This window comes from Arachis ipaensis, chromosome B6 (assembly GCF_059453495.1).
Source record: "Arachis ipaensis isolate K30076 ecotype BB chromosome B6, ASM5945349v1, whole genome shotgun sequence".
In the NCBI taxonomy this organism is placed as follows: domain Eukaryota; kingdom Viridiplantae; phylum Streptophyta; class Magnoliopsida; order Fabales; family Fabaceae; genus Arachis; species Arachis ipaensis.
Window position 1 is genome coordinate 50884639 of NC_142441.1, and position 15902 is coordinate 50900540.

The following is a 15902-nucleotide window of genomic DNA, read 5'->3' on the forward strand; positions in this document are numbered from 1 at the left end:
GCCCAAACTGGCACAAAAGCTGGCGTTTAACTCCAAAAAAAGTCTCTACACATGGAAACTTCAATGATCAGCCCAAGCACACACCAAGTGGGCCCGGAAGAAGATTTCTGCATTAATTACTTATTTCTGTAAACCCTAGGCTACCAGTTTTCTATAAATAGGACCTTTTGCTATTGTATTTGCACAGATCTTTGAGAAGCCTTATGCTATCTTAGACACGTTTGGAGGCTGGCCATTCGGCCATGCCTAGACCTTGTTCTTATGTATTTTCAATGGTGGAGTTTCTACACACCATAGATTAAGGTGTGGAGCTCTGCTGTTCTTCATGAATTAATACAAAGTACTATTGTTTTTCTATTCAACTCAAGTCTATTTCTTCTCCAAGATATTCATTTGTTCTTCAACTTGATGAATGTGATGATCTGTGACACTCATCATCATTCTCACCTATGAACATGTGCCTAACAACCACCTCTGTTCTACTAGCAATGGCTTGAATGCGTATCTCTTGGGTTTCTAATCTAAGATTGGAACCTTCGTGGTATAAGCTAGAATTATTGGCAGCCATTCCTGAGATCCGGAATGTCTAAACCTTGTCTGTGGTATTCTGAGTAGGATCTGGGAAGGGATGACTGTGACGAGCTTCAAACTCGCGATTGTGGGGCGTGTGACAGACGCAAAAGGATCAATGGATCCTATTCTGACATGATCGAGAACCGACAGATGATTAGTCGTGTGGTGACAGTGCATTTGGAATGTTTTCACTGAGAGGACGGGAAGTAGCCATTGACAACGGTGATGCCCAACATAAAGCTTGCCATGGAAAGGAGTATGAATGATTGGAAGAAGGCAATAGGAAAGCAGAGGTTCAGGATGAACAAAGCATCTTCATACGCTTATCTGAAATTCCAACCAAAGAATTACATAAGTATCTCTATCTTTATTTTATGTTTTATTTATCTTTTAATTATCAATTCTCCATCACCATCTGAATTCGCCTGACTGAGATTTACAAGGTGACCATAGCTTGCTTCAAGCCGACAGTCTCCGTGGGATCGATCCTTACTCACGTAAGGTTTATTACTTGGACGACCCAGTGCACTTGCTGGTTAGTTGTGCGGAATTGTGACAAAGTGTGATTCACGTTTAAGAGCTCCAAGTCCTTTGGCGCCATTGTTGATGATCACAATTTCGCATACCAATAGGAGGGCCCAAAGGAATAAAATCCTGGCCTAAGCGGCTAAACCAAGCTGTCCCTAACCATGTGCTTGTGGCGTGAAGGTGTCAAGTGAAAGGCTTGAGACTGAGCGGTTAAAGTCGTGGTCCAAAGGAAAAAGAGTGTGCTTAAGAGCTCTGGACACTTCTGACTGGGGAATTTAGCAAAGCTGAGTCACAATCTGAAAAGGTTCACCCAGTTATGTGTCTGTGGCATTTATGTATCCGGTGGTAATATTGGAAAAAACAAAATGCTTAGGGTCACGACCAAGACTCATAAAGTAACTGTGTTCAAGAATCAACATACTGAACTAGGAGAATCAATAACACTATCTGAATTCTGAGTTCCTATAGATGCCAATCATTCTGAACTTCAAATGATAAAGTGAGAGGCCAAAACTGTTCAGAAGCAGAAAGCTACTAGCCCCGCTCATCTAATTAAAACTGATCTTCATAGATGTTTTTGGAATTTATTGTATATTCTCTTCTTTTTATCCTATTTTATTTTTAGTTGCTTGGGGACAAGCAACAATTTAAGTTTGGTGTTGTGATGAGCGGATATTTTATACCCTTTTTGGCACTATTTCTATATAGTTTTTAGTATGTTTTAGTTAGTTTTTATTATATTTTTATTAGTTTTTATTCAAATATCACATTTCTAGACTTAACTATGAGTTTGTGTGTTTTTCTGTGATTTCAGGTATTTTCTGGCTGAAATTGAGGGACTTGAGCAAAAATCTGAGCTAGAGGCTAAAAAAGGACTGCAGTTGCTGTTGGATTCTGACCCTCCTGCCCTCGAAGTGGATGTTTTGGAGCTACATAAGCCCAAATGGCAGGCTCTCAATTGCATTGGAAAGTAGACATCCTCGGCTTTCCAGAAATATATAATAGTCCATACTTTTCTTGAGATTTGATGGCCCAAACTGGCGTTTAAAGTCAGCCTAAAAATCCTGGCATAAAACGCCCAAACTGGCACCAGAATTGGAGTTAAACGCCCAAACTGCCACCAAAGCTGGCGTTTAACTCCAAGAACAGCCTAAGCACGAAAAAGATTCAAAGCTCAGCCCAAACACTCACCAAGTAGGCCCCGGAAGTGGAATTCTACACTATCTACACCTAGTAACTCATTTTCACTAACCCTAAGTTACTAGTTTAGTATAAAAACTACTTTTAGAGATTCATTTGGCAACTTCATGACATTTTTACATTTTATATTGTATTTCTGATGGCATGAGTCTCTAAACCCCATAGGTGGGGGTGAGGAGCTCTGCTGTGTTTCAATAGATTAATGCAATTACTACTATTTTCTATTCAATCACGCTTGATTCTATTCTAAGATACTCATTCGTACTTCAATCTGGAGAAGATGATGATCCGTGACACTCATCATTATTCTCAAATCTATGAATGCGTACCTGGCAACCACTTTCGTTCTATTTGAGCTCAACGTAGTCATTGGGCGACAGCTTGAGTGCGTATCTCTTGGGTCTCTGATCCATGATCCCAATCCATGAGATCAGAACCTTCGTGGTATAGGCTAGAATCATTGGCAGCATTCTTGAGATCCAGAAAGTCTAAACCTTGTCTGTGGTATTCCGAGTAGGATTTGGAAGAGGATGACTGTGACGAGCTTCAAACTTGCGAATGTTGGGCGCAGTGACAGTGTACAAAAGGATAATGGTCCTATTCTGACACTAGTGAGAATCGACAGATGATTAGCCGTGCGGTGACAGCGCCTAATATTTTTCATCCGAAAGGATCATACAGCCTGCCATGGGAGGAATCTATGCATGTTTGGAGAAGAAGACAGTAGAAAAACAGAGATCCAGATGACAGAGCATCTCCGGAACCTCAACCTGTTCCCCATTACTGAATCACAAGTACAGTTTATTTCATGTTATTTATTTTCATAAATATAACCACTATTATCATTAATCTCCTGACTAAGATTTACAAAATAACCATAGCTTGCTTCAAGCCGACAATCTCCGTGGGATCGACCCTTACTCACGTAAGGTATTACTTGGACGACCCAGTGCACTTGTTGGTTAGTTGTGCAGAGTTGTGAAAAGTGTAATCACAATTTCCCGCACCATCAACCTATCTTACTATCTTCTCCAACTGTGAGTGGTTCTTTCCATGGCAGGCTGTAAGTGATCAACATCGGTTCAATGGCCGCCAATCTTCCTCTCTCAGGCTGAACGCCAGGTTTAGTGTGCGCCCAATTTGAATGAGGGTGAAGCTCCTGTAGTTCATCTCCTTGATGACCCTACTCAAAATGCCACAGACAAGGTCGAATCTTCCAGATCAGAGAATGTTGCGCCTTTGGTTCTAGCCTCTACCACAAAGATCCTAATCTCCCTATACCTCGGTTGAACTGATGTTTCGAGAAGTCCCCAACGAAGTCGTGGATTAGCTGTCTATGAGATGTATAATCAAGCTTGTGGTTCAGTGATCTTCGGTCAAGGACTCACAGTGAACCCATGTAGAATGAGGATGATTGTCACGAATCATCTCATTCATAAGGTTGAAGAATGAAGATACATCTTAAAATAGAGTCACGCATGAATTGAATAGAACAGTAGTACTTTTATTAATCGATGAAAATCAGCAGAGCTCCTAACCTAAACCTAGGAGGTTTAGTGACTCATGCTGTGCAGAGAATACAATTAAAGGTTTGAATGGGGCAAAGATCCCTAACAATGGTGACCTTTGTTCTATATATACTAAGATAATAACTATGAATTACAGAAATATGACAAACTAGACTTAGAGGTGCAAAAATCCACTTATGAGGCCCACTTGGTGAGTGTTTGGGCTGAGCTTGAGAGTTCCCATGAGCTAGGGTCCCTTAGGGGCGTTGAACGTTGGCTAGGGACCCCCTTACGGGCGTTGGACGCCAGTCACCCCCTTGTGGGCGTTGAACACCAGGAATGGGGCAGTAGCTAGCGTTGAACGCCAGTTTTGGGCCTTCATTTCCAAAGCAAAGTATGGACTATTAAATATTTTTGGAAAGCCCTGGATGTTCACTTTCCATAGCCGTTAAGAGCACGCCATTTAGACTTCTGTAGCTCCAGAAAAGCTCTTTCGAGTGCATAGAGGTCAGATCTTGACAGCATCTGCAGTGCTTTCTCTGTCTCTGAATTAAACCTTTGCTCAAGCTCCTCAATTTCAGCCAGAAAATACCTGAAATCATCATAAAACACACAAACTCATAGTAGAATCCAAAAATATGAATTTTTCACTAAAACCTATGAAAATATAATAAAACATAATAAAAACTATATGAAAATAAGGCCAAAAAGCGTATAAAATATCTGCTCATCATTAAGCCCATAGCATCAAGGCTGTTGATAATGATTGAGAATCTCTCAAACATTTCATCAATGATTTCTCCATTCCTCATGGTAAACATCTCGTACTCTTTTCGTAGCATATCAATCCTTGTTTCTTTGAATTGTTTGGTACCTTCGCGTGTGACCTGCAATTTCTTCCAGATTTCTTTTGTCGACTTGTATCTAGACACCTTTCGGTAATCCTCAAAGATGATAGCACAGTGTAGCAAGTTAATAGTTTTAGCATTTAGCTCCACCTTCTTTTTATCATCATCATTCCATTCGGCATCCACCTTTGGAGTCACAACTCCATCAGCACTTGTCTTTGTGGGGATTTTAGGACTATTCACCACTATCTTCCATATGTTGTAGTCTACAGATTGAATGAAAATTTGCATCCTCTTTTTTCAGTAATCGTAGTTCTTCCTGTTGAAGAAGAGAGGCCTGTTGTTTGACTGACCATTGATGTGTGGAAAATGATCCATCACAAAACTCACCGGCAAGTGGACCAGGTCGCATCAAGTAATAATAACTCACATGAGTGAGGTCAATCCCACAGGGATTGAAGGATTGAGCAATTTTAGTTAGGTGGTTGATTTAGTCAAGCGAACAAGAGTTGATTTGAGTGATTTGTATCCAACAGAAGCTAAATTACATGAAATTTAAATGGAGAGGGATAATTAACAAGAATTTAAAGTGCAAAAAAATTAAAAGATCTGAATCTTAAAGTGTAAGTAATGTAAATTACAGAAACCTAAATTGCAAGAAATGTAAATAACTAAAACTTAAAATGCAAGAAATGTAAATGGCTTGAATAATAAAAGGATTTGGGGACTGGGAGTGCAGAAATTAAACAATCACAAGTAAATTACAACAAGTAGAAGAGTAGAAGATGAATTGAATTGAAGTAGATCTCAAACAGAAAAGTAAATTAGCTTGAAGAAGCATTCAGCAGATGAACTAAAATGAAAATGCAGATCTCAGGGATCAAGAGACTAGAAATCCAAGTTTAGATCTCACTGCCTTCCTTGTTCCAACTCAAAGAACAATTGCAAACAAATTAAAGATCAAAACAGTAAAGAAACTTGCATTCAAATCACCAAATCTTGAATTATGCAGAGAAAGGAACAAAGAGATCTCAAGGTAAGATTGAGACAGAATTTCCTCAATTCTCAACACCCAAGACTCAAGACTAAGAGTAAAGAGTGCAAAAGCAAGAACAAGGAAGAAGAGAGATCAATTCTCCTTCCAAATTCTCTAAGATCCAAAATCAAAGTAAAAACTCTTCAAATTACAAATAAAAATTCTCAAAGAAGAAAAAGGTCCTTTCTAAATCAAACTAGCTTCTATTTATACACTTCTTAATTTGGATCTAAGAATTTGGGTGGGCTTCTAAATTTGGTGAAGAAATGGATTTAATTTGAATTTTTGGTGAATTTCCTATCCCATGGGTGTTGCTCCCAGGGCTAGGCTCGGGTGCTTGCAAGAGCCGAGCTTGGTGCCTTCCTTGTCAATTGTAGCGCGCCTTTCTTCTTGTTACAAGGAAGTAAAGCTCTTTGCAAGAGCTCTAAGCTCTTGGCAAGAGCTTTCTCCTCATCCTTGGTGAGGTCCCACGTTCGACACCCAGGGAGAGCACTTGCTGGTCATTTTCCTTGGCACATGAGTAGCGCTTAAGTCCTTGCTTCCCTGAAGCCCTTGGTTCGAATCCCATGGAGTGAAAACAAGCTAATTTTGGCTTGTTTTTCTTGTGAGGTAGCGTTGTCCCCTCCCCCCTGTCCATGAGTTCAAACCTTGGTGAGTGCATTGGCAAGCTTTTCTTCCTTGATTTTCTTTGAAGCATGCCCGATAAAGCTCTTGGCAAAGCTCTTGGCAAGAGCTGAGCTTTGAAGTTTGCCTTGCTTCCTCCTTGCTTGTAGCGCTCGGTTCTTGTAGAGAGCTGAGCTTTCCTTGTTGATGCTTTCATTTGATTTATTGATTAATTGCTAATGCATTGGCCAATTGGCTTTTGCATGCTTTTCTTTACTTTAATTCATAATGCCAATGCATTAGCCGTAAGCTTTATTTGTTCATTGCATTAGTAATTAAAGTTTGCATGCTTTCATTGGACATGGCATTCATTGGCTTAATTAATTAATGCCAATGCATTCACGTTAAAGCCATTTGTTTTAATAATAATGCATTCTTTTATTGGCTTTAACAATGCATGCATTTCATTCATTCTTTAATTCCAATGATTGTATCAATAAATCAAATGAATGGCATGCTTTCATTAATGCCGTAAAGCTTGAATTTCCAATGCATGCATGCTTTGATTTATCAATAACAAATTCATGCATAAGGCATTAATGCATGTCATGGCTTCATGGTCATGGGCCATGCTTTCAAAAGCGTGGCCTAAAGTTCCAAAGCGTGCTTAATCTTCAAAGCGTGCCCAAAATTTCCTTTTCCACCATTTCTTCACCTACAAGTGATCAAAACAACCAATCAAAGTATCACTAAATTCACAAGGTTTAAAATTCATTTAAAAACCAATTAATTCAAGCTTAAACCTTATGATTTTGTGCCAATTAAAGGGTGGTTGATTGATTCAAAGAAACCATGCAATTCCACTCCAGATTACTAACTTACAATGTAAGAAAGTGCATTAAAACTAATGAAACAAGTGAAATTTGCTTGAAAAGCTAGCATATGATGACTTGTCATCACAACACCAAACTTAAAACTTGCTTGTCCCCAAGCAAGCACTAATCATAAGAGAAAATGAATTGAAACAGAGAAGTATGCATGTTCTTATTTAGCAGATAGTTGAACTTGGTTCATGGGGTTTTATGCAGACAATGGTAGCTCATTTATTACTTGCTGCTATATAAACAATGTTTCCTCAAAGGTTTACTAAGGTTGCTGCTACAATGCTTTACTTTTTTCTTAATCCCTTGCTAGCTTTTCCTTCTTTATTTGTGCTTAGAGCTTATTGTTCATTGAAGGCTTGGTTGCAAATGTTGCAGCAGCCTTTGGCTTAGTTTTGCTCAACATTTCTTCACCACAGATACATGGCTCCCATTTCCTTCCTAGGATCATTGATGCCCAGCATCTCTTTGGATTACTAAATGTTTTGTAGCTAGGTTGCTCTTTATTGTGCACTTTCAGTTGGCAATCCCAAATCAGCTGATCTAAGTGGCCAAGTTTTGAAATACTCCTCAGAACCTACTTGTCCAAGCATATCCTAGTACAAAAACACCACAGGCATGTGTCCTAGGGTCCAAGCTATTGGTGTTTAGCCTTATTGTTTGTTTCTTTGCCAATTCATGGCTTTTCTTTTTCTTTTTCTCTTTGTTTTGATTCATTCTCAAGGGAATTTCATTAATTGAAAGATTATAGCAGCAAACTAGCTTAGGCTTCAAGGAACATGTCATTATGCAGCATTTATTTTGTGAGCTAACAATTGAATCAAACACATACCACGACTAATTTTCATTCTAACTTTTTCAACATTGAACAATTACTTTTCTAAATCAACCATTTTTTTCTTTTATTTAAGCAGTGATGCGCATAAACTTGTTATGCTACGATTTAGGAAATTGCACGATCGGCAAAATTCCTTCCGGCATGTGCACCGGTTATCGTCAAGTAAAAACTCACAATAGAGTGAGGTCGAATCCCACAAGGATTGGTTGAGTGAGCAATTCGGATTAGAAGTTTGTTCTAGTTGAGCGGAATCAAGATTTAGATGAGAATTGCGGAATGTAAAATTGGCGGGAAACGTAAATGACAAGAAATTTAAATGGCGGAATCTTAAATTGCATGAATTAAAGAGCAGAAGCTAGATTGCTGAAATTAAAAGGGAATGGGGGTGATTGCATGAATGTAATTGCAGAATGTAAAGAGAAAGTGGAAATCAGAAATGGGGAATTCATTGGGTTATAGGAGATATTGAGATCTCCGAATCAAAACATGTTTATCTCTTCCTCAAGCAATGCGTTCATTGAATTTTGCTTGGCAATCTTATATGATTGGATCCCAATCCCTTGGCTCACCAATTCTCTCTAAAAACAAACAAATTCCCAATCCCTTGGTTTAAATGTTCATAAGAAGAGATGATGCTCGATCACTGATTATACCACACAGTTTCATGAACCACAATTTGGTAGGATTACATGTCACAATATCCATCCAAACCCCAATCCAATTCACTGTGAGAAAGCTTCTCTAGCATGAATCCTCCATTCCTTTCCCAAGGTTCCGAAGGATTCCAATTATGGGTAGTTTCTTTCCCAAGACAACTACCCAATGGAATTAGATCGAGAAGCTTTCTAACAAAATTCAAGAGAAAAGATTGAAGAAGAAGATAAACTATTATTGATTCATTGAATTACAATAGAGCTCCCTAACCCAATGAAAGGGGTTTAGTGAGTCATAGCTCTGAATTCAATTACAAAACTCAAGAAAATGATCCAAAGTTCCCCGATGCCCCCTCAGGGGCTGGATTCCCCTTTCATCCAGTCCCCCTGGTGCTCTTCTCACTTCTGGCGTTTAACCTCCAGTTTAAGGTTAAACTGGAGGTTAAACGTGGAAGTGCTTCCTGATTGGAATTCTAATTCTGGCGTTTAACCTCCAGTTTAAGGTTAAACTGGAGGTTAAACTTCAATTCCAGCATTTCTTAGCCTTCATGATTCTGGCGTTTAAGCTCCAGTTTAGGCTTAAACTGGAACTTAAACTCCACATGTGATATTCAAGCTTCCTTTATTGACTTTGTTGCTTCCTTGCCTAGCCTCTTCTTCCCTGAAATCATCCAAACAATTGCATCAAAGTCTTGCAAAATTTCATGAGAAATCTTCCATTCATAGCATTCAAGTAATATAACTAAAAACTCATGGAATTTGCATCAAAATCATACTGTTTGGATGGTTCATTGCTTTGTTCTTCTTTTAACCATTCTTGGTTACTTTAAGCTCAAGAAAATGCATAAAACAACTAAAACTAACAGAAAAATGCTAGTGAAACTAGCCTAAGATGCCTTGGCATCACAACACCAAACTTAATACTTGCTTGTCCCTAAGCAAGTCCTGAGTTATTTGAGAAGAAAGTATGAAACGGAAAGCAATTACATTGGCTATATTAGCAAGCATTTGAAGTTCATCAAAAGGGTTTTATGCAGAAAGTTGCAGCATCACTTTTTTTATTCTTATCAGGTAAGATTATCACTTTTTTTATTGCATCCATCAAACACTGCTATGGCCTCTTGTTATTCTTATGTCCTTGGCACTTTTCTCTTCTTTGTTTTTCTTTTGTTTTTCTTAGAGCTCCTTTGCTCCTTGCTTGCTTGGTGTCATGTGTTGCACAAGCCTTTGGCATTTTCTTTTTCTTATCAGTGCACTACACATATCCACTTCAGGCATTTTAGTTCACATTTCTTCTTGAGACATTGGTGCCCAGCACCTCTTTGTGTGACTAAATGTTTTGTATTTAGGTTGCTCTTGATAATGGACTTTTGGTTGATAATCCCGGGTTAGTTAACCCAAGTTACCAAGTGTTGAAACACTCCTCAGAACCTATTCATCCAAGCATATCCTTAATACATAAACACCACAGGCATTTGTCTCAGAAGTTCAAACCATTGGTGCCTAGCTTATTTTCTCAATTTTCTTGCTTTTTGGTTACCCTTTTTCAGTGGCTTTTTCTTCTTCTTTTTCTTTCTTTTTCATGGCCAAAGACATTTATTCATCAAGATCCATAGACAGTTTTCAATTTCTACACAAAAAATGATAATTCTACACTCTATTTTTAGTGATCTGACTAAACAATCAAGCATGCATACCACCACTTAATTCTACTTGATCTGTCACTAATTGAGCCAAGTTACTTTTGTTCAACTTTTCTTTTATTTTTGGAAACAAAACAAGCATGGCAAGCATTTGTTTAAGAAGGTCGAGTTATATCCAAACATCTAGGTATTCACTTTATTCAAAGCAATAAACAGACACACATACTAGAGACTTCACATTAAAACTTAAATGACTCATAATGAAAGAAAGCTCATAAAGACAATTCACCAATTATCATTTGATTATTAAGGAACGAGACCACCTCTTATTTATTGCTTGGTTCTTCTTAATTCTTAGGATCCTGCTTCTTCTTGCTTCCTGCCTCTTTTTGACCACTTGTGCTTCCTTTGTCTTTTCTCATGAGCTTTTTCCAGAATCCAGCTTTTTTCATTGTTTCTTCCACTCCTTTTTCAAGGATCATTGCCTTGTTTATTTCTCCTTCTTTCCTTCCTTTGAAATACTCATCAAAAGCTGGGAATGCTGGGTCCATCTTGTGTAGATGTTCCCCTATGTAGTTAAGCTTGATTTGCGAACTGATGTTGTAATCAGCTTGGACTGAGTATCTTGCATTCTGTAAAGTGGTGGCTTCCTTGATTGCCAAGACATTGGCATCTTGGTGTTGGCATATGTGGCTGAAGGATTCCTGTAAGTGTAAATTCTGTTCCCTTTGCAGATCTAAGAATCTTGATTCAAAGTTCCTTTGCATATCCATCATTTTTAGGTGAAAGTCCTCTTGTCTCTCCTGAGACCTCATGTATTGTTGAGACATTCCTTCCATGAATTCCTACATTCTGCTCATATCCATGGGGTCTCTAGGAGTTCGTTGTCTTCTTTCTGGAATTGCTTGCTCTTCTTGCTCTTCTTCTCTATCTTCTCCTTCCTGTCCTTCTTGTTCAGCTTCTTGCTCTTCTTCCGCTTGTTGCCCTTCTTCATTTCTTCTTTTTGTATGTCTTGGAGGAGTTGGGCCAAGAGTCATTCTGTACGCAGTTATGGCCGATCCCGGATATAGCCAATTAGGTCTTTCATCTTCAAGTGGTACTTGGGCATCGATGCATAGTCTAATGATGGTGCTAGGGAAGTGGAGCCAGGATTCAGGGTCACTTTTCTCACTAAACTCTTGTATCTGTTCAGCAATGAGTTTATGAACTTTGATCTCCCCTCCCACCATAATGCAATGAAGCAAGATGGCTCTTTTAGGGACTATTTCTGAAGAGTTTGCAGTGGGTAGGATGGATCTCCTAACTATTGCATACCACCCTTTAGCTTCAGGTGTTAGGTCTCCCCTTCTCAAGACTCTTGGAGCCCCTCTTGTTTTTCTCACCCATTCAGCTCTGATGGCACAAAGATCTTCAGCAATAGTCGTGTAGTCAGGTTCTCCTATCATCCTTTCCTCATAACTTGCTTGGCTGAAATGTATGTTTTTCAGGCCAAGAGTTTTCATGATTGCCTTGGGGCTGAAGTCAACTTCCACCCCTCTCACATAGCTTTTGTATGTGGGTTTCTTGGTTGAGTCTTCCCTCACTGCATTTGCATAGAACTCCTTCACCAAGTTGATGTTGATTTTAGTGATTGGCTTAGTCAGGAGCTCCCACTTCCTCTTTTTGATCTTCTCCCAAACACCTGGGAACTCATCCTTTTCAAGATCAAAGGGAACCTCAGCTAGTACCCTTTTAGGTCTCATCCATTCGGCTTGAATCTCATGGAAAACTGATTTGTATCTCCTTGTATCGAATTCCCTGTTCTCCTCCATTGGTTGCTTGTCTTTTCTTCTTTTGTGGCTAGATGAAGCTGCCATTGGTTCTTTAGTTTTGGGGTAAGTGACAAGCTAAAGTTGACAAGGTGAAGCAAGAAGTGTTGTTGGAAATGTGGGGAGGTTGTTTTCGGCAAGAGATAGTTTGTGCTATGATGAAGAAAATGTGCATGAAGGAGATTTGGTGGTGTTGAACTCGTTCCCCAAGTGGTTCTTTATAGGGCCCTTAAGTGAAAAATGGACGGCTAGGGTGGTTTGTGAAGGGTGGCTTGATGGTAAATATATGAATTAGGGAGAAGGACGAATTGCTTTTCATTTTCTTGGAAGTATTCTGGGTGCATTAGGTTGTACATGTAGCAATCTTTTCTTGCAGAACTTCCTTTTCCCATGTGTTAGCTTCAAAGACTTGTGAACTTTCTTTTTGACCAAGCACCGTACCTCCCTTTGTCTTTTTCCTCCATTTTTGTCTTTGCTTTTGTACCTGCACAAACAAACAAGTTTGCTATCATTTTTCGGTCCATGTGAATGATGAATAGTACTTGCACATGTAAATCAATGATTGACTTCATGAGCTTATAGCCGTGACTTTTGTATGTATGCACACTTATTATTGGACACCAAACTTAGTGTTTGGTAAAGTCTCCTAATGACATGAAATCATATTGGTTGTCCTTAATGAATGTGCATAATTCTAATAAATCATAGTCACTTTGGCTCTTTGATTCTAAACAAAGTTACTACCCTAAGTAATTGAAACCAAAGTATTAAAACATGCGAATGGTTTACTTGTCATGAATTTCGAAACCCAGAGGAACTTCTTGCTTTTCATGAACCGTGTTCAAAGAGGAACACCAAACTTAATGTTTGGTTGTGCTCTTTGCATGAAAAATTGAATGCATTTTGAATAAAGTTTGGGGTGCCCTCAGGCACACCAAACTTAGAGACAAATTGTATTTTCTATGCAATGTTTAGTGCACTCTTTTAGCAGTTGTCCTGAGGATTCAAGTTCATGCATAAGAAACCATGCTTTATTAGATGCAAAACAAAACAATAAAGAGTAAGGATATTAAAAACATGGGTTGCCTCCCATGAAGCGCTTCTTTAACGTCACTAGCTTGACGGTTGTCCCTTGTTAGGGTGGATTGTAGTGCTTGACGTCTTCTCCTCTCACTATGAAAACGTCCCCGCTTGATTCCTTCCTGATTTCTAAATGTTCCATAGAAAGAACTTTCCTGATTGTGAACACTTGAGGGAGCTGGGAAGGAATGGTTTTGAGGCCAGGTGGAATTGGCAGATAATGGCTTGATATCACTTTATCTCCCGGAGAGAAACCTTCAGTGGGAATTTTCTTGTTTCTCCACCCTCTTGGCAATTTCTTTACAATTCCTCCCTTTCTCTTGAAGCTTTCTTCATTGACCCTTATGCTAGGAGGATCCTTCTGATCTGTTTCTATTGATTCTTGTGGCTTTAACTCTTGCAATTCTTGTTTGCCTTTCAAAGACTGTTTTAGAGTTTCAGCTGCTGGATTACTTTCCTCCAAACACAGATGGCTACTATCATCCTTAGGCTTTTCAGGTTCTGGTTCAGGCTCAGGTGCAGGTTTGAAAACTTTGAAAATGAGCTGTTCATCATGTATTCTCAGAATTAGCTCTCCTTGTTCTACATCTATGAGCGCTCTAGTAGTGGCTAGAAATGGTCTTCCCAGAATGATAGGGTGTAGGTAGCTTTCCTCCATGTCCAAAATGACAAAGTCTGTGGGGAAGTAATAATCTCCCACTTTCACCAGCACATTCTCAACTACCCCTTCAGCTTGCTTCTGAGTTTTGTCAGACAGTTGTATGATTATATCAGTGGATCTCACCTCATTCAGTTGTAGCCTCTTCATAAGAGTTAGAGGCATCACATTTATGCTAGCTCCTAGATCACAGAATCCTCTGTCAATTTTTGTTTCTCCTATGATGCAAGGAATATGAAAACTTCCTGGGTCTGTTTTCTTAGAGACTGTGTCTTTCTTGATCAGAGCACTGCATTCTTTGTTCATTGTTACCGTTTGTCCTCCCTTCAAAACTCTTTTCTTGCTCAACAATTCCTTTAAATACTTGATGTGTGTAGGCATTTGATGGAGAATCTCAAGAAAGGGAATATTGATATGGAGAGACTTAAATGTCTCTAAAAACCTTGAATAGGTTTTCCTTTTTTCACCTCCTCCTAACCTCTGAGGAAATGGTGCTTTTGGTTGGTATGTTTCCATCGTGCCTTTTTGCAGTTCCTTGGCTTGCTTAGTTTCACTTTCCTGCTTAGCTTCTTCCACACCTTCCTTCAAGGTTTCTAGCTCCTGCTCTGAGGGCCTGATTCCTTCTTCTTCTGAGACTTCCTTCAATATGGTGATGGCCTTGCATTCTTCCCATCTCACTCTCTTTTGTTCCCCTTTAGGATTCTTTTCTGTGTCACTAGGGAACACTGCAGTTGATTTGGGGACCTGTTGAGATAGCTCTCCTACTTGAGACTCCATCCTCTTGAGTTTTTCACCATGGTTTCTTAAGGTAGTTCTCACATCATCCCTGAAGCTTTTCAATTCAATTATGTCTTGACTCATGGTTGCCATCATTCCTTCTATCCGGTTTAATTGATCTTGAAATTGTTGGTTCGGATTAGGTTGGGTAGGTTGATTATTTTGGCCATGATATGGTGGTTGGGAGTAAGTGTTTTGTGTGGCTTGGTATGATCTTTGGTTGGAGTTTTGGTATGTGGAATTGTTATGTTGGTTGTGGTTGTAAGGTTTGTGATTTTGTGGTTGGGTTTGTTGGTTCCCCCACCCAAAGTTTGGGTGATTTTTCCATCCTGGGTTGTAAGTGTTGGAATGTGGATCATATGATTGCCTTTGTTGGTTTCCCACATAGTTGGCCTCTTCCCAATCACCTCCTTCAATGCTTACTTCCTCTTGATCTTGTGTGTGTATTGCAGCCACTTGCTTTGTTTCTAATTGCCTGGTAAGCTCTGCTAGTTGCTTGGCAAACACCTTGTTTTGGGCTAGAATTGTATCAACATGGTTCAGCTCCATGACTCCCTTAGTGTTGTGCCTCTCTGATGCATAGTAGTACTCATTCTCAGCCACTGTCTCAATCACTTCAATGGCTTCTTCCACAGTCTTTTTCCTGTTCAATGAACCTCCTGATGAATGGTCTACAGCCTTCCTTGATTCATAAGAGAGTCCATCATAGAAAATATGCAATTGCACCCAATCATGGAACATGTCTGGTGGGCATTTCCTTGTCAAATCCTTGAATCTCTCCCATGCCTCGTAGAGAGTTTCACCATCTTGTTGTCTAAAAGTCTGAACCTCAGATCGAAGCCTATTGACCTTTTGTGGGTGGTAGAAACGTGCCAGAAACTTGCTTTCCACCTCATCCCATGTTGTTAGACTCCCCCTTGGGAATGATTCCAGCCACTTAGCTGCTTTGTCCCTAAGTGAAAATGGGAACAAAAGCAGTTTATAGGCATCTTCCTGGACTCCATTGGACTTCACAGTGTCACAAATTCTCAGGAATTTTGTGAGATGTTGGTTGGGATCTTTATTAGCACTCCCACCAAATGAACAATGATTCTCCACAAGTGATATTAGCTGTGGTTTGAGTTCAAAATTGTTGGCCTGAATGGGTGGTTTCTGGATGCTGCTACCACAATTCCCAGAGGTTGGGTTTATGTATGAACTAAGAACCCTTCTCTCAGGAATGGCATTGTTTCCATCAGCTCTCTCATGGTTGTGAACTTCTCTATCCA

At 39.4% G+C, this 15902-nt stretch overlaps 1 non-coding gene across 1 annotated transcript; it reads left to right on the forward strand.

Annotated features, from left to right (window-relative positions):
- Nucleotides 1-15373: 15373 nt before the first annotated feature.
- On the forward strand, nt 15374-15477 carry LOC148555533 (small nucleolar RNA R71). Its single transcript, XR_015886385.1, has one exon. It is a non-coding gene; the product is annotated as a small nucleolar RNA R71 (small nucleolar RNA).
- The last annotated feature ends 425 nt before the right edge of the window (nt 15478-15902 follow it).